This window comes from Passer domesticus, chromosome 6 (assembly GCF_036417665.1).
Source record: "Passer domesticus isolate bPasDom1 chromosome 6, bPasDom1.hap1, whole genome shotgun sequence".
In the NCBI taxonomy this organism is placed as follows: Eukaryota; Metazoa; Chordata; class Aves; order Passeriformes; family Passeridae; genus Passer; species Passer domesticus.
This window is the reverse complement of record NC_087479.1, coordinates 8,269,855-8,291,363: the sequence shown is the minus strand read 5'-3', so window position 1 is coordinate 8,291,363 and position 21,509 is coordinate 8,269,855. Positions and strand designations below refer to the sequence as shown.

The 21,509-nt window shown below is 47.5% G+C and overlaps 2 long non-coding RNA genes across 5 annotated transcripts in view; one reads left to right on the top strand and one right to left on the bottom strand.

Annotated features, from left to right (window-relative positions):
- Positions 1–21,509, bottom strand: part of LOC135302554 (uncharacterized) — a 106,049-nt gene that overhangs the window by 27,646 nt on the left and 56,894 nt on the right. The window contains exon 5 of one of the 4 annotated variants that reach the window (XR_010364154.1): positions 9,551–9,667. The exons of the other annotated variants lie outside the window; for them this stretch is intronic. This is a non-coding gene — a long non-coding RNA (uncharacterized LOC135302554). Of the gene's footprint in view, positions 1–9,550; positions 9,668–21,509 lie in introns of those variants that run through there. 4 annotated transcript variants of the gene reach the window in all.
- LOC135302555 (uncharacterized) overlaps positions 1–21,509 on the top strand; it is a 36,122-nt gene that overhangs the window by 7,159 nt on the left and 7,454 nt on the right. The window lies entirely within an intron of this gene.

Sequence of the window (21,509 nt, the reverse complement as noted above, 5' to 3'; positions counted from 1 at the left end):
TGTGGTCTGCAGGGTCCATGATGCCTTTTCCCCTCAGACAGGATGTCACCAAAGCAACCAAGCACTTCCCTGCTGGAATTGAATCTTTGTCTATACCAAAATCTTCCAGGAGACATGGAATTTTTGTTTGATAAAAACTGTCATTCCAATCAGCTCTTATTTTCTTTCTTTTTTTTTAATAAAAAGCCCAATATAAATATAATACAACATGCAGCCAAGACATCTTGATGTTCAAAATGTATTATCCACCCCTTTTAATGCCAAGGCCTTCCCAGGAGCTAACCCCATCCTCCCCAAGTGCAGTTCCAAGATCCCTGTGCCATGAGGAGAACTGAGATCCACACAGTGGGGAGAGCTGGTGCTGGCTGCTCCATCCTTGCTGCACCAGGAATCAGTCCCATTTCCATTCCTGCCTCTCCTGCTTCTGACCATTAGGTCTTGGCCTCCTAAATGGGCTTTCATCACCCAATTAGAAGCAGAGCAACCTCCTGCTTCTCCTCCAGCAGATCATCAGCTCCTCAAAGCAGGACCAGCACCTGCCCTGCTCATTGCAGCTCCTGCCTGTTCAGAGCCAGGGGACAGCTGATGTCACCCATGTCCTGCTGGGCTCCAGGAGACCCCAGCTTTGGAATACCTTCCTGGTAAGAGAGGGGCTGGAAAAGGGTACATAAGCCACTGTGGGAGCTCAAAGGAATAAAAGGAACTTTTTCCTGAACATTTGTGGTGTTCCCCCAATAGACATCCCAAAGTTTGCTGTCCCAGCATTCTGAAATCTCAGGATTCTGCAGAGCTCCTCCAGCTCCAGCTGATGCTGCAGGATTATGGGGTCCCAGGACACCTCCTTACACCTGGATAGGGACCAAGGCACAGCCAGATCTGCCTTTCCAGCCTACACCAGGATGTGGTGGCATCTCCTCACCCTTCCTCAGTGAGGAGACACAGATGTGGAGGGTAAAGCAGAGCTGTCTGATGGGGAATTCATACTCTGCACTGTGCTGGGGCTGCGGAGCACGTCTGGATCTGTCTGTGGTGAGACCACAAGGTTTGCTTCTCCCCAGATCCCTGTGAGTTGGTGTGGCCTGGCTCAGGGATGAAGATCCAGGCAAATCAGCATGGATTGAGGAAAGTTGCTGGGCTCTTTTCGTGCTCCTTCCAGTCCTTGGAAGGAGCCAGTCTTGGCCACATCCATCCCCAAAGAAGCAGAACCCGAGGGCCAGCAGCCACCTGGACCCTGGAGAGCTGCCAGTTGGCTGCATCTTGTGTGCCCCAGGGTGGAGAAGGCTGTGGCCATGAGGTGACAAGGACAGCAATGCCTTTGGCACTGTACTGCCACAGCACACCCTCCCACAGCCACCCCATCCCGTGTCCAGTGTAACATCTCCTGATTAAATCCAAATCACAGTGGAAAGCAGGGGGGGTGGGTGCAGGTTCCATCCCCACAGCAGGTGCAAGGCTGAGCACGCTGAGCTGTACTGCATTGCTCTGGTTATTGGGGGAAAAACAAAGCAGCAATTATAAAATCTTCTGGAGAAAGCAGATCACAAGGCTCCAGGGACCCTGAGGAGCTGTAAGAAGGCAGGCAGTAAAAAAGCAAACCCGAGAATAACCCTTATTGAGGTGAAGCAGGTCATGGGGAACGAACCAGCTGCAGCACCTGATGGGCACAAAGGCATCCAGCACCTTGGGAGCATCCAAGAGCCCCTCTGCAAGGGATTTTTGCAACTTGGGTACAAAATCCTGCCTAAATGTGATTTTAGGCACCTATGCCCATTTCTGGGCCTCATTTCCCCCAAACCCAGAATTTATATAGCCACTGTGCACAGGTGGATACACACACCATCAATCTATTGCAAATAGTTTCTAACCCACTGATGATTTCATGTCAATTTGGCAGAAGAGCAAAACTTTCAAAAATAATTTTTCTTCTGGAAGTGTTTTGGAAATTATTGGAGGAGAGAGATATTATTTGTAGCCTGGATGAGGGAAAGACTCATCAGAGAGTCCACAGTGCCACTGCTTAGAGCATTTGGGCTCTTGTAACTACTGTCCCTTCCAGACCCACCTGGCCAGACACAGCAATGAGGGGCAGGACAGAAGGAGGGAACAGCAGCATTGCATGTTAATGAAGTTGGGTAATAATAATTGTTTTATTTATAAGCATCCCCCACCCCTGTTGAATCGCTCTGGGCTCTGCACAACAACCACAAAAACAATTGCTCATTAATTAAAACCACACCAACCTCCCCAAGATTGCAAACAGATGGATAAACACATCAGATGATATAATATCCCAGGAACTGGGAATGGGAAGGGACCACCTGTACCAGCCAGCTTGGGCAGGCAGAGGTTTGGCCTGTGCCTCACTGGAGTCCCAGCCTCAGAGCACTCACCAGGACACCAGAAAACTTCAGGATCCTACAGACCTGTGTCTCCAGAAAAAGTCAGGAGAGCACTACTCATGTCCTAAAGCCTGTAGAAATACCCAGAGATCTTGGAGGAGCAGTATCAGTTTTTCCCATAAAGACTAAATAAAAACACTGTTCTTCCTACCAGTCCTTCTGTCTGAGCTGGGATGGAAGTGCCCCTGCTTCAGCTCTGAGAACAACACCATCCTCATCCCCAGTGCCCTCCATCAGCCTGGCACTGTCCACTCCATGCTGGAGGCTCTCTGAGGCTGCAAAGTGCTCTGGGGGAAAACCCAGAGGAGGTCTACAGGTGAACTGTTCATTGTGGAGTCTGCTGGGTCCTGTAAGTGCCTCCAGCTCAGGGCTGAGAGAAATACAACACATGGACTTAACAAGTCCCTTCCCAGCCCTTCGGCTCCACACGTGTTTTTCATCTCAGCATCTCCAGCCACTCGCAAGCACCATTTACCTCTGGATCACCTGCACTAAATAAGGAAAGGACCATTCAATCCATCCACCCCATTAAGCCCAGGAATCACAGAGTTAGGCTTGGTTGTTTGTGGTTTAATCGAGACAGCAGTGGAGTAAGAAAAGTGACTGAAAAATCCATGATCCCCCAAAATCCTTTTCTCTCCCTGGAGAACAGAGTCCCGTGGCAGCTAGGACTGAGCCTCCCACGTGCCCTCCTTCCCCACACCTTTTCCCCACTGCAAACCTCATTTGAGAGCGCGTTCCTGCAGCCATGTCCCTGGGGCCCACGAGGGGCTGCCAAGGTTTCCAGAAAGGTGAGGACGGGCCGAGCCGACGCTCCTGACTCACGGAGGCAGCTGGAGACTCTCCCCAGCCAGCTGGAGGGTGGGAACAGCTCGTGGGGAGGATGGGGATGCAGGGTGTGGGCTGAGCATCACCAGGGATCAGCCACATGTGGGGAGGAGCCGTGGGGCTGCAGCTCACGCACGGCTCCTCGCAGCACCAGGAAGCGACGGGTGCCGATCTCACACCCCTGAAAAGGCACCTCTGACAAGAGGGTGAGGAAAGGGCTCTGCTTTCATATCGCCGCAGGGTTGCAGCCCAGCTGGGGCTTTAGAGGAGGATAATTTGTCAGGACTGTCCAGCCCAGCTTGGCCAGCTGTGAGATTTCTCACCTCAAGGTGCCCGAGGAAATGGCAGTGGGTGATCCAAGGGAAGACCCCAGCCCCACACAGGCCACAAAGAATGCTCTGGGGTCTGGGAACACTTCAGCCTTGATTTATTCTGCATATATTTAGTCCTTTTCTTCTCTACAGCCCATTCTTCCCTTTGCATTCTTACATTAGTGTGTTTTATTGAGCAAATGAACTTAAGGAGTTGTTGAGGGAAATGCTGAGGGTGCCACCTCGGGTATTCATGTCTGCATCTTGGAGGAAAATCCTGAAAGAGCACTGAGGTTTGCAGGGGGAAGACTTTGTCTGATATTTTGGCAATATATTACTGCCCTGCACCATTGCACAGGGCCACCTGCCCCCATCCTTATCATTCAGGCTTTGTGTGTCCCATGAGCCCACAGACAGAGCTGACACCGGCAGAGCATTTCCAGGACGCTTCATGCTGACCAACACCTTCCACCCTGCAGCCGGGACACCTGGCAAATTCTTCGTCTGGAAAAGCTCCTGTTAATGTGATTGACCTCAGTTTCACCTGGATCCTTGTGGGAATACACCACATGCTTTGCCTGGGGCCAGGGATTTCTCTTCTATCAAGCCTACATCAAGCCCTGCTCATGAATTCTGACCAATTGTGCCACATTCTCACCCAATCTGAGTGGTCACCCTTGGACTGGCACAGGAAGTTACATCCCTGGCTGGGTGGTCCTTATCACACCTCTCTATTCCAGATGCCAGGAGGAAGAGTGGAGCCACACTCTGCCCAGGCTGATGCTCAGCTCACACCCTTGACCTTTAGCTTGCTCTCCAATGCTACATCCTTCTCCACATGGATCTGCTTTGGAGAGGGACCAGATGTCCCCAGCTCCATTTAGAATCCGTGGGAGACAAGGGGACCTGGGCTGTGGGAGGGCTGGGATGAGTCCCACGAGCTGCCAGGGATCTATGGCTGAATAGCAGAGGTCAGAGTCTGGCCCAGGGTTATTAATTCTCATTCCTCCGATGACATCCGCGGCTCTGTGAGGCCACAGCACAGCTGGGGAGCTGCTGTCTTATCAGCTCTCACTCCTGGAAGGCTTCTCCAGCTCTTCTCCTCAAAGGCTGACTTTGTGACCCAACACAGAGCTCCATGCAACCTCCGAGGAGCCAGTGGCCTATCTCAGGCCTGGATTTGTCCCCTCAGGAAATTACTGTGGGTCCTGACTGATCTCCAGCGGGCCCATCCAAAAAAAGAATAATACAGCTTTTCTGCAGACAACTCTATCTTTGCTACATACCAATCCCATGACAAACCAGCTGGCACGAGAGTGCAAGCACGAAAGCAATTTGGCTTCCCTCCTTCTTCTGTTGACAGCTTTAAAGCCGCTCTCTTTAAACTCACCTCCCGTAGGTGGTTCGGCAGCAGAGCCAAAGGCTGTGATTACACTTCCAGAATGTTTGTTAGCTGCAGGTCCCCAGGCACTGAGTTCTGGAAAATATTTTTCAAGCAATGTCCTCAGGGTCAGAGGCAGGTTCTCTGGCTTGTTCCTGGCTGACTTCACACTGGGCTATGCATGCTGCAGTCAGTGTGTTTTTTAGGACTTTTTTTAGGACGCTTAGGCAGGCAGACAGATCTGAGAGCCTCTCTGGGTACCAGTCCCCTTAGATCCCATCCCAGAACCAGGAGGATCCTCTGGCTCCCCCCACACACACACAGCTGAGAACAAAGGGCCTGCCAAGGCTCCCTGGGCCCATCAGATAAAGGGGACATGACTTTCTGAATTTCATTTCTAAAAGCTCTACACTACCCCTGCCTGACTGGCAGGAGAGTCTCAGCATCCACAGCAAGGTGGAACAGTCTGGGGAAGTGTAAGGTGGGAAAGAGAGGGGAAATTTAATTGCAGCAAGTGGGAAACGGGGTGAAACACCCTTCAGGCAGCCCCCCAGCACAGAGCTTGTGTCACTGGCCCAAGTCACATATCTCCTCACACCAGCCATGCCTCCAATTTGCAGTGCACAGGGTAGGTGCAAACACCCATGGAAGCAATTAGGACCTCAAGCTCGTGCCATCTGAAGTCTAATCAGCACCACGTTGATCACAGCTTTCCCAGTAGGACACCTCTGCTCCTGGGTGAGGTGTGGGTTTGAAAGGTGGGAACCCAGCTCAGGCTCAAAATAAGGCTGGCCTGGTTTGGCTCATCCTCTCTTACAAGCTGGGTGTTTTTGTATCTTAGGGCATTGTTATATTCCTGTCCAACTCAATCACCGAAGTTGAACCTGTGCTTTAGTGCTGAAACCTTGTATTCCCACAAACCACCACACCCCCAAAAAACCCCCCCCAAACAACTAAAAAAACCTAAAACAAAACAAAAAAAAAACCTCCAAGGGATTGTTTCCCTTAGAAAGAGGGGAAAGAGGTAAGGACAAGGCTGAGTAGGAAGCAGCCAAGCAGATGCAGAGGTCCATGGCACGGACAAGGGGATTCTCTATGACATTTGAGGGTGGCACACTCAAACCTATAAAAAGAAACATTTTTCTACCCAGCCTGTGCAACCAAGCTCTTGAAATCCCAGCCTTGAAACTAAACAGTGTCTCATTTTACATACACCACCCAACGAGCCTCAGTGCTACCTCCCAAGTCTTAAGTCATATCACTGGTGACGCTGGAGAAGGGAATGAGAAAAAGGAAACAGGCTGACATATCTGATCTGCTGAAATCACACAAATGGCTCAGCTGAGCAGCCAATTTAAAGGGGAACAGCTCTGCACGAGCCACACCAGCTTTGGCTGTGCTGACACAAGATCTCTGCTTCTTCATTAAATGTGGATAAAAGAGGTCAGGCTATTCCTTGCCATGAGTATAGAGCCAGGCACCAACCCAAGGAGCATCCAAGGCATCTGAGTCATTTGAAATCAAAAATTCAAGAATTAGTGCAAGGAGTCTTATGTACAATGTGCTGCTCAGTAGGATGAAATGATGGCCACACACCAATGGCTATTTGGAATCAAACCTCTTAGCTTCTCCTTTGCAGCACTGAGACCCACATATGGAAAAACCCAGTGTCCCATTTCTCTCCTCTTCCAGTTCCTGCACAAACAAAATATGGGGTTGAGGTGCTTGTTGGTTTGGTTTCGGTGGTTTTATTTGGTGGGGGCGAGGGAGGGAGTGTTTGTTTTTTGGGTTGTTGTTGTTGTTTTGGTGGGTTTTTTTAGTTTTTTTACTCTGTGAATTCTGTTCACATTATTATGCAAAGAAGAGCAGAAACTTGTCAGCCAAAGCAGAACTTCTCTTGACATCACAAAGTCTACCTTCTTCATTTTGCAGTTTGGTCTTACCAACACCAGGTCTCTGGCTGCATATATTAAAGTTCTGGGTTTGTTTTCAGCATGGAATTATCTCTGGGCAGGACTTCAGCACTGACATGTCACCCTTGATGCTGGAGCATGAAGGAGATATTTGGAAGTAGAAAAGGTATTGAGATTATAGTTAAAATGCTCAAAGTTAAAGGCAAAGGCAAACTCTGCCAGGAAAGGAAGCCTTCCTGCCCTGAAGGCACTCTGACCATAACCCCATAAGTCACACACCCCTGGTTCACCTCCCCCAGTTATCCAGTAATTGGGTGGGAGGGAGAATGGAGTGGGATCTCCCAAGAGCCTTGGGCACCTGAGGCTGCCTTGTTTACATGACTGACACATTCTCCCACCCACAAAAAACTGTTTATAGGCAACCTGTGGCCTTTCAAAAATGCTAAGGTGGATCAGCATGCACTGTGCCATATCCTTTTTATTCCCTTCTCACTTATTTTCCACCTGTGTGTTTATTGAGCAAAAAAGCTCCATAAAAATATTTGATTTCATCTTCTGCATCAGGGGATTTGACAATCTGGTAGCTTGTAGCAGCCAGGAGTCCTCTGTCTCCATCCTTGAGTCCACCAGGGTGTTAATAACACACCCAGGCTCTCCAGAAGCCATGTGAGCACTTCCTCTGTAACTCACATTCAGAAGTGGTTTTTGTGTTCACAAACTTTTCCTCTGGAGTCCCTCTCTTAAATACAGATTGCTGGTGATATTCCTGACGTTTATTCATTGCATCTCTAATAACTATTAGTATTCAAGAGGTCACATTAAGAGCCTGGTGGGTTTCCAGCCACAATTATCCTGCTTTGTTTTACTTGCTTGTCACAGAGCTGGTCTAGGGGGCTGTGTTTGTTCTGCTGAAAGAAAGCTTTACGGCGTGTTTCAGGCCTGACATTATGACACTGGTAGGCCAGACAATCTGTCGTTGGAAAGAATTTCTGCAAATCCCCAAAGTTTTTCTGCATTTCTATGCTGTCATCTAAAAAGCAGCATCTGCTCTGTAAGGCTGCCAAAAGAAGGTCATATTTTTATTTTTACCAATAAAAGGAAAGGACGAGCCCGTGGTTCAGGCACTGGCCGAGCCTTTGGGCAGCCTGGGGTTTGCCTCCCAGTTGAGCCAAGACTTTGGGCAGCTGGCCCAGCTGGGGATGGGTACCTTACCCTGTTTGCAAAGCAAGGAAGTGCCTTCCTTCCAGACATCAGAGAATCATAGAATTGTTAGGATTGGAAGGGGCCTTGAAGCTTATCTTGCTCCACCCCCTGCCATGGGCAGGGACACCTTCCACCATCCCCGGGTGCTCCAAGCCCTGTCCAACCTGGCCTTGGACACTACCAGGGCTGGGGCAGCCACAGCTTCTCTGGGCAACTGCTGCCAACAATTTTTTTTCAGATGGTTCCCCCACACTTCTCCTTGCTCTTAATGTCATTTTCTAGTGTGGATTTGAGCTGGAGTCACCTTGCTTGGTGCATAGACTGAGGGTTAAATGGTCCAAGATCATGACTACTGGTCCCTGCATCTCTCCCTCTCCTCATCTGGTCCTGCTCCTTCTGGTTCCTCTGCATCTACCTGTTCCCAAGCTGCAGCATCTCTTTTTTTTTTTTTTTTTTCCTTGCAATAGATGCCTTCCTCCTAAATTAGGTTTTTCCTCTTCACTTGGCCTTGCCACAGCTCTGGAAACAAACAGCTCACATTAAAAGTGTTTCTAAGGGAGTGTTATTTTCATGCCATCTTTGCTAATGGCATCTCTGTTGGAAACTGTCAGTTGAATGCTGTTTGACACATCCCTGGCTGTCACAAGCAGAGGAGAGCCAGAAAAGGGAAACCTTCTTTCCAAAGGAGATGAGATTTCAATGGAAGTGTCAGTTTTTAACTTAAGTCTTCTCAAATATTACATTCACAAAAAAGAATTCACCAACAGCTGCACTTCTAAGAGACCAAGGGACTGATTACATCTGTCATGTGGATAATATATTGCCCTTTGAATGATAGGTGTGTACACGAACTTGCAGAGCCTCTATGACCAATGAAGGGACTTCAAAGGTGGTGGTGGGTGGCAGTGGTGGTGGTGGGCTGGGCTGGAGGCAGGGGAGAGCCCGGGGCATTCACTACCTCAGGTGTTTTCAATAAATCTCATGTACTTCACACAAAGATGCTTTAAAGCCCCTTGACAGCCTCAGCATTTTAACACCTATTTTCGATTATGCAACAGCCACTATTTGTAAACAGGTCGAGAAAATGGTATAAGGGAGTTGCATTCGTATTTTAAACAGAAAGCACAGCACTTCAAATGCAAATAGGAGACATCCTGTCTATGAGGACGTTTAGCCAATTGCTTGATGCATGTGGTTTCAAAGATGGTTGACTTCTATCCAAAAGACACAGATGGGATGACTTAGACACAAACAGCTTTTAATTTACCACTTATGTTTCGTCTTTACTTTACCTGCTGCTCTTAGAGCAGTAAGGCTGCAAACACAGACCTAGAAAGAGCATTCCTGGTTAGAGCTCCTGGTTAGGCACAGGAGGAAACTCTCCTTGAAATGGCCCTGCTGCACTGAAATGCCACAGTTTCCACAGTCAAAAAAAACCCAAAGAAATCAAGCAGAGGACACCAGGCCTCCTGTGCAATGGGCAATCCCTTGTTTAATTTAAAATACAGTTCAAAGGTTCGATATTTTAGCATTGAGGGACAGAGCTGTAGCTGAAATACTCTGCAGAGTTCAGTAGGATATCCTTCTTCTGTTCTCTTCCCTCAAAACAGTGGCACAGCTCTGTTGCAAAACCTATTAAGAAACAGGGTGAAGTTTCACACCATTTAAGTATTAAGGCAGATGGGTAATTCATACTCAAGATATCCAGATACTCTGAGGGGTGATCCAAAGTCTGCTCAGCTCCACAGAAACCTCTGTGATCTCTGGATTAAGCCCAGCAGGCATCTACCAGAAAGGGCAAAGAAAAAGCCAGTTTATTCAGGTGCACTAAAACAGACAAAATAGATAAAAATAAAACATATGAGTTACCAGTCCACGTGTCTACAAGGGGCATAAGTTTCCATCGACCTCTTTGCCTCAGGGACATGAAATAATTGTGATTCTTATGTGCCAAAAAAGCCCTGTGTAAATATTGCTCATTGCTAAACAAAACAAAAGGTTGTTTGACCAAATCAGATGTGACAAAACAAAAAGAACACCACGAGGAAGTAAACATGTGAAGTCCACATTTTCTGAGGGACTCTTGAAAAATGCTCTAAATGAATATTTTGGAGCTGGGTTTTGTGCAGGTGCTAGGAAGTTTTTTACTCAGAATGCCTGGAATATTTTCTCCACTACAGGGAAATTAATAAATACTAGTGCGCCGGAGTCTTTTGTGCCAATACTAACCATTAACTTTTGGCTTCAAGCCACAGCTGTCTACTTTGCAGTGGATTCTGCCACCAAGGGAAAGGTCATTACAGGCCTGTGCTTTCTTCTCGTTAGTGTGTTCCAAAATAATTAACAGAAGTTGTTCAGCAGATGGTTCCTTTTCTGTCAGCAAGTACCTACAGTTTAATGGGTTGTGCTGGATTCCTCACCGTCAGTGGGTGAGGCTGGAAGGAAAATAAAAATGTATCATCTTTGATCCACCCACTTGTAATTAGTTCTTAGGGTTTCACATAATGGCAAATATAAAGGAGGTGGGAGAGGGGAAATGAAATCATTACAAACCCAGAGATCTGCAGCAGCCATGTAAAGCTGTGATTACGTTATCCAGCAGCATCTCATTGCTGCACAGCCACGGGGTTGTAATTGTTTCAGATGGGGATTTGGAGATTTACTAATTGTATGTTTTTCGGTGTCCTAGTCTGGAGATTCAGCAGGAAACCACAAAAAAAAAAAAAAAAAAAAAAAAAAAAAAAAAAAAAAAAAAAAAAAAGGAGATGCCTGTGTTTGTAAACTGACAGTGATGATCCCTTCATGCCCTTGCAGCAGCCAGAGGCCCAGGCAGGAGAGGATGAGCAAGCAGCCAAACTCTGCTGCAATCCGGGGGGAAAAAGTATCCTTGCCCCAGGAGTTTACATTGTCAGCAAACAAAGACTGGTCAGGAACTGGGATCACCAGCTTCATTTACAAAAGGAAAACCAAAACTCCCATCAGGGATTTTAGGACTGCCTCTTCCAAAAGCCCAGAGCGTTTTCCATTCCGTTACAAGTGCTGGGGTGTGGGTAGTTGCAAATCCCAAGGGATCAATCCCACCTGAGCTCAGCTGTGCAGGCCAGACCCCCTCTGTTCCATCCAGAGGGTCTGAGTCACCCTGCAGAGGCTGGGCCTCTCCATCTCCTCTGGCTGCACAAGACATCACACTGACAGAAACACTCCAGTTTCCATGGAAAAATAATAAAAATTAGCCCATCCTAATTATTATTGTCATCACTTCTTCTATTCATAGCTCCACTGTCATAGGGCATAGGAACATTCAATGGGACAAGCCAGGACCCCACTTCTGTGCATTTTTTCCTATTGCTGTCGCAAAAGAATTTTTAAAAGAGGTCCAGGATGCACCTCTGTGCTTTGGTTACTTCCTGCAAACATGGGAGAGAGCACAAATCCAGCAGGGGCTGGAAGAATGAAGAACATCAGTGACCTGTGCAAGATTTCTTGATACTGAATGGGAAGTGGCAAGTAGCACAGGAACAGGAGAGAGGACAAAAAAGGGCCGGTAGGAATGGGTTTGGGAATTTTGGGAACCATCTAGAAATGCACTGTGGTGTGACATGATGAAAGCCTCAGGGTGGCACAGAAATCTTTGCAAGAGCTTTCAAGGTGTGCGGCAGTGGTTGTAAGAGACAGAGGTGATGCTGAGATAGGAAGAGTTTGAGCAAAGTTGCAGCTCCACTGGTGGGCAGAAGAAGTCACATCTTCAAGGAGTGCTGAAAAATTTATATTCATAGAATCACAGAATAATATGGGTTGGAAGGGACATTTAAAGGCTATCTAGTCCATCCCTCTGCAATAAGCAGGGACATTTTCAGCTAGATCTGGTTGCTCAGTCCTTGAACACTTCCAGGGCTGGGTCATCCATCATCTCTCTGGGCCACGTGTGCCAGTTCCTCACCACCCTCATTGTAAAACCTTTCTTCCTCATAGCTAATATTCCTGTATTCTTAAAAAATATGTTCTTAAAGTAGGAAAAGTCTGTTCACACTGGCTGCACTTTAAACATGCAAAGACTTCACAGCTGCCTGAATGCCTGTAATAGGACTGGGGATTGCAGGAAACCAAGGAAATCCAGAGGGACATTTGGGATCATTGCACTGAGGACCTAGTTAGCTAATGAGCATGTCTTTGACATTGTCCTCTGTGGCTACAATTTGAAGACAATTCTCTTCTTTTGTTTCTGGGAGAAAAAAAATATATCCCTTAGGGATCTGTGGTATTGTTTTAAAACAAAATTTTAAAAGGCTTTTTACTGAAAAAGTAAAACTAATCTAAGTCTTGTGTTCGAGCATTCAGAGGGGAGGATTTTGGGAATGATTCTGAACTTAGTGAAGCTGCAGATGTAACCACAAGACTTCTTTATGAAAGGAAAAAACAATTACACATAGGTATGGTTTCATGGAGCTAAGAAAGGAGAGCCCCCAAAAAATCAGCCACATAGGGCAGAAAAGACAGGCAAAATAAAGCATCTCTGGTGACAGGGCTTTAAAAACTTGAATAAAAGCCCTTTTTGGACAAAGCACTGTCTACAAGAGCCCCAGCAAGCAAGAGGCCATTGTGTATTTAATCCTGAGCGAGTCCTGGGCTCTCCACACTCACAAGGAGCTCTTGCCTCCATTGCTTTCCCCTCCCAATGCACATGAGCTGTTCCTTCTCCAAATAAATTCATTTTTCAGGGAAAAGGGTCTCATGAGACGACAGGTCTTGCAGCAGTGTCCCTTGTCCTGCCTGAGCCCAGTCCCTGGGCTGCTCTGGGATAACTGAGTCCTCTGAGGCTGGAGATGAAGGAACGAGCCCTCAACTTCCATATGGAGTCAAAGCCACTAGAGGGAGTCGATGTGTTTGCATGGTTCACACATCCATTCATCTTCCCTTCCTCACTTTTCCCTTGGAAGAGAACGGGAACAGAAAGGGAGGAAAACACACGGGGAAGCTACTCAGGACATTGCTCAACTCCCACCGGTAAATGCTGCAGTAGCTCCACTGACTTCAGTGTTTCCAGTGAGTAGGATTGCTCTGGGTTTCCAGCCGTGTAACTCAGCAGAAAATGGTCTCTTGGAGTCCCCAGGAATATTTATGTAAGTCTCAAAATCCCACCAGGAGAAGCAAGGGAAAAATGAGAGTCCAAAAAAAAGTTGGATGGTGGAGGTGCTGGAAGGACTACACAAACTGACAGGGAAAGGCAGCAGGAATTATATGGGTTGGGTTTAGGGAGAAGGCTGAAGTAAGGGTCAGGCCACTGGACTTTTTATGAAGAAAAGGTTGTTATAAAAGCATCAGGCTGTCCCGCACCACGTTCTCTCCACGGGCAGTGTGGGAGGAAGGACTGGTGGCTCACACCCTCCACCTCAGGATCCAGAAGGACTCGCCCTTGTGTCACTGCAGAAAGCAGAGATCCCCCAGCCCTGCACTTCCACCAGTTACTGCTCTGTGAAACACAACCCAAAGGCAAGGGAAATACCAAAGGTGGAGGTGTGCAGTTTTCTGGGATCACCCATGGATCCAGCCTTTTGGTGTTCCCTTTTGGAATGACCACTATGATTAGCAAAGAGGCAAGGATGTCCTTTGGCACATGGAGTTCATTGAAAGCCACAGGGCCAGTTAGCCACCCTTTCCTCCATGCTTCAGGACTGCCAAACTCCATCTTCTCCTGGGGGAAGCATGGGCCATTGTCCAGTGCTGCTTCCCAAATTGTGACCTTCACAGCAGGGAGGAGCTGCTCTGCCTGTTCTTTGCCACCATGGGGCTGACACAGAATGATGGAATACCCTGAGTTGAACCCCCAGGGATGAATTTGAATTCCTGGCCCTGCAGAGACACCCCAACAATCCCATCCTGTGCCTGAGAGTGTTGTCCAAACACTCCTGGAGCTCTGGCAGCCTCAGGGCTGTGCCCATTCTCTGGGAAGCCTGGGCAGTGCCCAGCACCCTCTGGGGGAAGAACCTTTTCCAGGTATCCAACCACAATTCTAAATGTTTTAAGCAGTGAGTTTTGCAGGCTTAGGCAAGACTTTCAGATGGAGAACCCCTCCTTAAACCCCAGTCTAGGCTTTCAGCACATCAGTGTGCTCTGCAGGTTGTCTGCAGCACATGATGATGAAAAGATGTTGGCTGGAAGTTTCATCTGTGAGCACCCAAAAAAGGGTCTGGAAGCACGACTGCAACTTTCCTTACTATAAATATTAATTAATCTAATTGTTCTGCTTTTATGAAGGGAATTTAAGCTGTTCAGGGAAGGGATGTCAGGAATGTCCTCCTGATAAATGGGGTTTTCATCAGAATATGACAATTACAAACTGAATTTCCTGGAGGGGTGTACCAGTTTCAACCAAATTGTTATCCTGAGCAAAGTTGCTTGGGTCCAGCTCATTATTCCTCATGAGTTAAAGGCTGTCCTGAAAAGCCCTTCAGAGGGGCTCAAGGAAATGCTCTTTGCCTGGCATCTGGAGTCACATCCACTGCTCCACTTGACAAGGCTCAGCTGATGTACAGCAATCCTCAGCAACCTAAATGTGCATCTAAGCTACTGTAAAAATCCTTTTAAAGTCTCCTTGCAACTCACACCTTGAGCCCCTTTTTTAGGCATGCAATAATCAAGATGAGGAAAATACAACCGGTAAAGCAGAGTTAGGAAAAAATAGGCAATAACTTTCTTTTCATTTGAAATGAATGTTCTATCAGAACTCAGTGTCACAAACATTTCAACACCACAGTAGCCTCATCTATCCATTCCCAGCAGTGGCCATCTGTAACCATGCTGCGGCTGGACCAAAATATTTGATTTGAAGTGATGCAGGACCTACCACACTGAGCTCCTCACCCTTGAATGCTCATTCCAGTTTTAATACAAATAAGTAAACCTGAAACACTAATCCACCAGCTTCCCTCAGTGAGAGCTGTGTTTCCAGTTTGCTTAAGGAGATTTTCTTTTGAGAGACCTTTATCTTTCTATCTGAAAGCTTCCGTGTTTGCCGGGATGCTGGCACGACAGAGTGACTGCACTCGAGTTCCCCAAATAAAGTACTGACAAATTTATTGTCTGCAATAATATTTTCCTACCTCTGTGAGGTGGGTTGAACCTATTCCACTTTCCCCTTAGTAAAAAACAACACTGATGGCAGTAATTTATGTTTGGTCAAGGCCAAGAGGACTAATTAGAGCACATTAAGCTGAACTGTGCAGGCAGTTCCTGCTCTTCTCCTGGGTACAGATCCCATATGCCACAGGCATCCTCCTGTTCATGTCCATGAATGGCTGTTCACAGGCTGGAAAGAGCATTTTGCTAACAGACATTTGTGCAGTTCCTTGGTAGGAACTTCCACTGTTTCCGGGATTCCTTAATCATTTCCCTAACAACCACGGATAACAAACGTGACCTTCCTGTGAAAAATGAGGCTAGGTCTATAAACATGTTATTAAGAATAAATGAAGCTTTTAGGAGAAGGGGTTAGTTGGGGGTCTTTACTGGGCTGTTAGCCCCTGGAAGCTTGAATGTAAATAGAAAACAATTAAAACCCCAGCCCCAAAGGATGCTGCGCTCAGCCAGGGAGGCTGTAATTAGGTTTCTGCTGCCGTTAATCGCTTCTAAAGTGAGTGATCATAAATTACAAATGTGTGCAGAATCCTCCCAGAGCATGGCCTGAAAAGCTCCTCTGAGCTGGCTTGGGTAAGGGAGAGGAGAGGAGAGGAGAGGAGAGGAGAGGAGAGGAGAGGAGAGGAGAGGAGAGGAGAGGAGAGGAGAGGAGAGGAGAGGAGAGGAGAGGAGAGGAGAGGAGAGGAGAGGAGAGGAGAGGAGAGGAGAGGAGAGGAGAGGAGAGGAGAGGAGAGGAGAGGAGAGGAGAGGAGAGGAGAGGAGAGGAGAGGAGAGGAGAGGAGAGGAGAGGAGAGGAGAGGAGAGGAGAGGAGAGGAGAGGAGAGGAGAGGAGAGGAGAGGAGAGGAGAGGAGAGGAGAGGAGAGGAGAGGAGAGGAGAGGAGAGGAGAGGAGAGTTTTCCTTCTTTCCTACTCTTCCATGTGTATTATTTAGGCTTCTAAATTAATGTTGGAATGGGAGATTTAGGCTAAACCAAACCCCAGACTTGCTTCTTTTTCTTTAAATACACAGGCACGCATGCACACATGCTTGCATATTTAGTTAAGTGAAGAAAATGTACCTCCAAACATCATATTTAATTTCATTAGCTACTGTTGCTTTCTTGCAATCCACTTATAGCACATGAAGATAAACATTCTCTAAGTGATAAGGGTGTGTTTATAAACTTTGTTTGGGATGAAAGAAGTCCTAACTGGTGTGTTTTTATAGTAGGGTTAATGGTGCTTTACTAATCCTTTGCCTGGACCAAGAAACACAGACATCTTGACTTTCCTGGGAGATGTGGATGCATTTTCCTTCTTCCTGGGCCCTCAGCGTGCAGCTGGAAGACAATGAACCACCCCCAGCTCCGCGAGGGTGAATTGTGAAGCAGCAGCATCACATTCCTGGGACTTCACCACCAGCCGTTCAACGTTCCCAGAGTGCAGAATTAATTCAACACATTGTTATTTTACAGCTTGGCTTTGTTCTGGGGGGCCTTTTCTTTTTTTTTCTTTTTTTTCCAAGAAAACCACCACAGCAAATGCTCTGCAGCTTCCAAACTCTTGTGCAGGTACTGCCTAAGCACCCAGCACCTGGGACCCCAAGTCTGTTGGAGGATTTCAGCCTAATGTCAGGCACAGTGGGCAGGGAAGTCTCCAACCTTATTTTTGTTGAATTGGCCACTCTACCTACACCCCTCTCACACAACTCATCACCCACGGCCGCGCTGCCCTCAGCTTCCTCAGCCACATCCTTTTGGCTGCTCTGCTCCAGCTCCTCGCTGCTCAGCTGAATTGGAGGCTTCCTCCCCCTGCCAGCCCCTCGGCGTGGTGTAAAACCCAACCTTCCCAAAAGGTCAGGGCTCTGTGTTTACCAGACCTTCTGTTTTGAATTTGGGAGACAATGGCGAGCGGGGCTGATTTGCCGCAGTGCTGAGTCACGGGAGTCCAAGATGGATTTTCTGTTAACGCCGAGGCACAGCACTAATTATGGCAGTATTCAGAATTATCCCCGCACCAGGGAATGCTACAAAGCTGAGAGAAATGGAATGCTTGTGCCCTTGCACACCCACCACATCACCTGCATGCTGTGGGCTAGGGAAGACTCCAGAAGGGAATAGTGGTCGTCGCTGGTTCCTTGTCTCCTTCTAGCAGCTTTCCAGCTGGATGTAATCACAGAAACATAGAACCATAGATTCACACACTGGTTTGGGTTGGAAAGGACGTGAAAGCTCATCTTGTTACAATCCCTGCCCTAAGCAGGGGCACCTTCCACTATCCCATGCCCCTCCAGCCTGGCTTTGGACACTTCCAGGGATCCAGGGGCAGCCACAGCTGCTTTGGGCACCATGTGCCAGAGCCTCCCTACCCTTACAGGGAAGAATTTCTTCCTTGTAGCTCATCTATCCCTGCCTTGTGGCAACTTTAAGCCATTCCCCCTTGTTCTATCACTGCAGGCCCTTGTAGTGCTCGAGTTCAGAAGTTCTCTTTTGGGAGAAAGCTCAGTGAGGAGCAAAGGATTCATGGGGAGGTTAGAAACAAGAACAGCAAAGATAAAAAGCAATCCAAAGACATAACTTTGGGTCGTTTCTGTCATTTGGGTCATTAGGAACTGGAGGTGATGGGAGGACCTTTCTGTAAATTAGTCTGGTTTTGTCTCTTCAAGGTGTTCTGCTTTCCTATCAAGCTGTTCTCAGCATCCAGATCCTGTGAAAGCAAAGAGCTGTTGTAGCCCACAGCTCATTCTGGTCTCTCCCTGCTATGAAAAATAGTAGCCCAGATTTGCCCCCTTTTATAAAATAACACTCAGTTTAACTAAAGGCTGTGGTGAAACAACTATTCTCTGCAGATCTCCTCCTCCAGCAAACTTGTCTCTTCCTGTTAGAAACAAATGTTTCTAAGATCAGCAATGGATGGATGGATGGATGGATGGATGGATGGATGGATGGATGGATGGATAAGAAGGTCCCCTCCATGATTTGTCAAAAGTGATTTCTGAAATGTCTCTAATGGGAAACCCTCAGGAAAAAAAGCCAGATAAACATGAGGTGGAAGAAAGAGGAAAAAAAAAACCCAAACCTAGAATCACAGAATCATTGAGATTAGAAAAGACCCTTAAGATCCTCAAGTCCAACCATTCCTCAGCACTGCCAAGGCCACCTAACACATAACACATGTCCCCACGTGCCACCTTCACATGGCTTTTAAATCCCTCCAGAGATGGGGACCCTACTACTGCTCTGGGCAGCCTATTCCAGTGCTTTACAATCCTTTGCATGAAGAAATTTTTCCCAGTATCCAATCTAAACCTCCCCTGGTGGAAATGGAGGCCATTTCCTCTTGTCCTGTGACTTGGGAGAAGACACTGAACCTCACCTGGTTACAAACTCCTTTCATGTGGCTGTAGAAATAGAGAATGACTTTCCTCAGACTCCTTTTCTCCAGGCTAAACTCCATAAATCCAAGGACTTTGTAGAAATGAGAAGGTTTTCAGCCACCTTACTTTATTTTAATTACTTTCCTGAGAAAGGTTTGAAACAAAGCATGGGATACTGCCCATGGCATCATTTCATAACGAATTTCAGCATGGAATTTTGAATGTGGCACTTGTTGCTGTGCAGCTGGAATCTCCTTCTCTCTGGAGGCCTGATCCTGCCTGTGAAACACAATAACCTTCAACTTTTCTCACCAGCTGGAGGCAATGCATGTTCATATTGCCATAGGCCCCAGAGCATCTAAACCTTTTGCTTTGGAGCAAAGTTCTGCAGGAACACGGCCAGCCCAGAGGAGACTGTGAGAAATTCTGTCCTCTGGAGAGTCCTGTTTATTTTAAGCAAAACAGCTAGTTTACATGTTGGCCTTTTAAGCAAAATACTCTGGTTCATTCTGCCTTGGATTTAGTTATGTAACCAAATCGCTATGTTTTTTAAATAATCTGAATGGAATTTGCAATGCCGCCTCCCAAGGGAAAGGGCCAGATTCTGATTTTCCAGCTGATGCCCTCACACAGGTGAGACTTCACCTTCAGGGCACTGTTGCTTGGGGACTGCATTGCTCCTCTCTGCCTTGCACCCAGGACACCTGAGGCCTGGAGAAATTGAAGGGAATAGACAGAAGATATTGAGAAAATAACATCAGAGCCAGGTCCTGCTGGAATACCCCTGAGCCCTGGGCTGTCTGGTCACTGGCACTGCCTCCTGCCATGACACTGGGAATGCTCCAAGGTGACTTAAATGCAGTGTGACATTCCCAGGCGGTGGTAGACTCAGCCTTTGAATGACCCAAGCCCTGGCCCGTGGCTTCCTGCCTTCCACACCAGTGCCAGACCCTGTCCCTGGGCTGTGTCATCTGGCAGAAGGTGTCATGTGGCTTAAAAATGTGCCATGTCTGCTTTAAATCCCCAGTTATAGAAGGTCTGTGTTTGGGGCTGAGGCACCCTGGGGAGTAGGGGTTGGATGCTGGTGTCAGGAGTCCTTGGTTACTACTTTGGGGCTGATTCACACTCTGGTTGTGAGTCCTCTTCATGTACCACCTACCAAAGTCACTATTTTGATCAAAAGTCGTTATTTTGGTTACTACAGGACACCAATATCATATTTGTCAGCCTCTGTACTTTTTGCCAGCCCAGACCAAGGTCTGCTGTCACAACTGCTACTGTCTGGGTAAAACCAGAACACAGAATTTCTGGAAAACTTCCTTTTGTGAGATTTCCAACCCAAATTAATGAGTTGTGGAGAAGCACAGCCTTTGATGTATGTACAAACACCATCAAGCTGCCAGCCATCTTTAACTCAAAGAACTCCTAATCCTCAATCCCTTCCCTGCAATTAGAGCAAGGACAGTTGGTGCTCTCCATGACCAACAATGCTATGTTTTGGCTCAGAATTTTCTCTGCCAGCAAGGAGCTGCCGTGTAAGTTAGAAGTCCATGTGTGGTTAGCTGCAGCTCTGGATTTTTGCAGTGCCTATTTATACAAATTGGATTGACTTTGAATTCTACAGCTTAATTTCTTTTCTGTCACAGTATCATGTGAGGGAGCAAAGCCTCAGTCTTTTAACTGATCCTTACACTGTCAGTGCAAGATCCAGATCTCAATTGCCTATGGATATGTATGAATCCTGACATGGCAGATGGCCCTATCCTGTGTTGAATTATGGAGCTTATTGTAACATATACAGTTCCTTGATAGACCTTAATTATACCAGAGGAGGGAGCCTGTTGGATTTAGGCTGAAAATATGCTCCAAGCAAATTTCCAGGCTCCAAAAATTATCAAAGACCCATTAAGGCCACCACAGAAGATGATCCACTTAGGTGGCGTGCATAAAGAGGAAATAAATGTAAAAATCTGGGGTGGAAAACAAGGAACATGAATGTCATGGATCAGTTCCTTTTGGATGGCACCGTGGGGTTCTTCACCTCTTCCCCTGGGAGCCATGATGATCCCATTTATCATGCTTCCATGACAAATGCTGCTGCAAAGCTTCCCTTCCCTCCATCTGCCCTCTTTCCTCTCATCCCTCTCTCTTCACCCTCCCTCTCTTGCAGGGACAGAAGGTCCTTGGCAGGTAAAAGTGCAATGCTCTCTCCAGCCAGCTCCAGTGGTCACTTTGTTCTTCCTCTTTCCACACTGTGTCTGCAAGACTAGAACATTCTTAAAGAAACTCAATCCATCTGTCCTTGCTCCCACATCCATCAGTGTGGTCAAGGACTCAGGAAATGAAGGATTTGGGGTGACAGCTCCAGAGCCTGGCCCTGTGACAGACCTGGCATCTCCTGTCCTCCTCCTGGGTAAGCCCAGCACCCGGGCCCGTGCTTCCCTCGCCTTGCCTGGCCATGTTCCTCCAGGCCAGTGTGCTTTGGCTGCTGCTCTCCGAGCTCTCGGGTTCTCAACCCGGAGTTATTTCAGGCAGCGCTGCTCGGTTTCTCTTCCAAGGGCTTATGAAACGCTCTTCTGGGACTCTTCACCTGACTCATTGTTTCCTCTGCCACCCCACGCTGGGAAGCACCGCCTTGCCGATGACTTCTTTGGGAAGCTCCTGAGGAGAAGAGAGCAGGAGGCGCCAGGCAGAATATTTAACCCCCGGGTTTATCTCCTCGGGCTCAGAAAAGTGGGGATTTTTCTGTTTTTTCTTTTCTTCTCAGCAGTTGCCCGGCTGTAGCTCCTTCTCACTTGGGGGAGGTTTGCTGTCACTGAACCCACACTTTGGCCACCTCACAGGCCAGACTGAAGCGCTACAATAGGGACCACTCCGTACTTAGCGGGACACGCCACAATTGCTAAACGCCGTCTAACCACACCCATCATCAAAGGCCCGAACGCTCCCATTGCATCCGCTCAATTACAAACCACAGAACGACT